We start from the raw sequence: 2,622 nt of genomic DNA on the forward strand, positions 1-2,622 counted from the left end.
CCTGCCTACCAGACGCTGGACATCTTTAACGGTCTGGGGACTCTGCATATGAATGATGGCTTTACACTTTTCCGGGTTGGCCTCGATCCCCCTGCTAGTGATCATGAAGCCCGGGAACTTACCTCCTTGGACACCGAAGACGTATTTTTCTAGGTTGAGGCGCATGTTGTTGTTTCCTGATCTGGCTGAAGACCTCGGCGAGGTCGGCAGCATGTCCCTCGGCCAAGGTGGTTTTGACCACCATGTCGTCAACGTAGACTTCCATGTTCCTCCCGATCTACTGGTGGAAAACCTTGTCCATCAACCGCTGGTAAGTAGCCCCTGTGTTTTTGAGACCGAATGGCATCACTCAGTAGCAGTAATTAGCGTGATCAGTGATGAAGGATGTATGCACCTCGTCAGGTGGGTACATCATTATCTGGTTGTACCTGGAGTAGGCATCGAGGAAATTGAGGAGGGCGTGACCGGACGCTCCGTCGACCAGCCTGTCAATGCTCGGCAAGGGGTATGAGTCCGTGGGGCATGCTCGGTTCATGTCGGTATAATCGACGCACATCCGCCACTTCCTTAAGTTCTTTTTTACCAGCACCACGTTTGCCAGCTATGTGGTGTATCTGACCTCATGGATGAAGCCAGCGTTCAACAATTTTTGTGTTTCGGGGATGATGGCCTCCCGCCTCTCGTCACCGACTTTCCTCTTCCTCTAGGCCACTGGCTTCGCCTCCTTATGGATTGCTAACCTGTGACAGATGAAGTCGGCATTTATACCTAGCATGTCGGTGCTGGACCCCGCAAAGAGGTCAACGTTCTTGAGGATCTCGGCTTCGAGCTACTGTCACAACTCCAGATTCAGCTGCCTGCTGATCTTCGTGCACTGCCCCGGGAGTTTTTCGATTTGGAGGTCATCGAGCTCGTCAATGGGACTAGGCCGTTCATCATGGGAGTCGGACCTCGGGTCAAGGTCAGTGATATCTACGTGGGTAATGTGAGCTACCGTAGGGGGATCACTCTTGCATCGCTCGCCGTACGAGTAGATTTTTAGACTTTTGGTGTAACACTACCGAGCTATCTTCTGGTTTGCTTTGACAGAGATAATCTTCCCATCACTCCCGAGGAACTTCATGGTGAGGTGTGGGGTAGACACTACTGCTCCGAGTTGATTCAAGGTCGGCCTCCCAATGATGATGTTGTAGGAAGTGTTGGCTTCCACGAGGAGGTACTGGACCATGATCCGCCTTGTGTCGGTAGAGGTCCCGAAGGTTGTTAATAGGTCCACGTATCCTCGAGTATGTACTCGCTCTCCTGCAAAACTGACTAGGGGCTCTGTGTGAGGTTGGATGAGAGAGTGGGAGATGTCTAACCTGAGGAACGTCGGCCAATATAGGACGTCAGCCGAGCTCCCTTGGTCGATCAGTGTCTTGTGGACTTCCCAATTAGCTAGTTCCACGGCGATGACCATGGGGTCATCCTGGTTGGGGCTGACGCCAGCGTAGTCATCGTTGATGAAAGAGATCGGCGGTGAGCTTTGGTGCGAGGCCGAGGTGGTGGAATGGACGCTGTTGATATTGCGCAAGTGTCTCTTCTGGGCCGAGCTGCTGGCACCTCCCCCTGCGAAACCACCTGCAATTGTGTTGATTACTCCCCGTAGGGGAGCTGATCCTGTTTCCTGGCTTACCTCAGCTTGCACTGCTCCGCCGACATTTTGCTGAGAGCTAGAGGGTTGGTCCGTGCGAGCTCCTGAACCACGGCCTCTGCCTCGCCCTCGTCCTCCGTGGCCTCCTCGGTGACCCTGCTGTCATTGAACATATTGGCCGAGGTGGCCCACCTGTTCCTCAATGTGATCTCGAAGTGTGCGACATTCTCCGATGGTGTGTTCGTGGTTCTTGTGATACCGACAGTGCTTGGACTTGTCCGCACTGTTGGGAGTATGACCTAGTGGTGGAAGGGTGAGTAGGTTGCTGTTATTGGCCTCCTCCAGGATGTGAACTCTAGGCGTATTCAGGGGAGTGTAGAAGTCGTATCTCCCCCCCTTGTTTGTCCGAGCAATTTTCTTGAACTGGCTGTCTTTGGTGACCTTCATCTTGTCTTTGTGGCCACTATCAGGTTTTGCTTGTGATTTTCTACGAACCTGGTTACAGAAAGTAGAATGTTCCTCCATTTGGATGTACCCAGCAGCACGGGCACGGAGCTCGATCGTCCATGTCGCGAGGGGCCTCACGACATAGGCTGTCGATGAACGGTCCGGGCTAGAGTGCGATGAGCATGGCATGCAAGGCGACTTCAGGGTTTAGATTCTGGATTTTGACCGAGATGTTGGCGAAACGCTCCATGAATGCTCTCAACGACTCATCGCCACCCTGGCAGAGGCTAGCCAAGGCGGCCGATGTGACATGGTGGGGTCGACTGGTGGCGTACTGGGCCGTGAACTGCCTCACCAGAGTGTGGAAGTTGTCGATGGATTCAGCTGGTAATTAGGTGTACCAATTGAGTGCGGCCCCTTTGAGCGAGGTCGGAAAAACCCTACATAGAATAGCATCATTATTAGTGTAGAGGTTTACCTGTGTGGTATACAGGTCGATGTGCTCGTCCAGGTCTGTCGTGCCATCGTAACGGGCGAGGTGG

Source organism: Cajanus cajan, chromosome 2, assembly GCF_000230855.2.
Source record: "Cajanus cajan strain Asha chromosome 2, NIPB_CcT2T_4, whole genome shotgun sequence".
NCBI classification, from domain to species: Eukaryota; Viridiplantae; Streptophyta; class Magnoliopsida; order Fabales; family Fabaceae; genus Cajanus; species Cajanus cajan.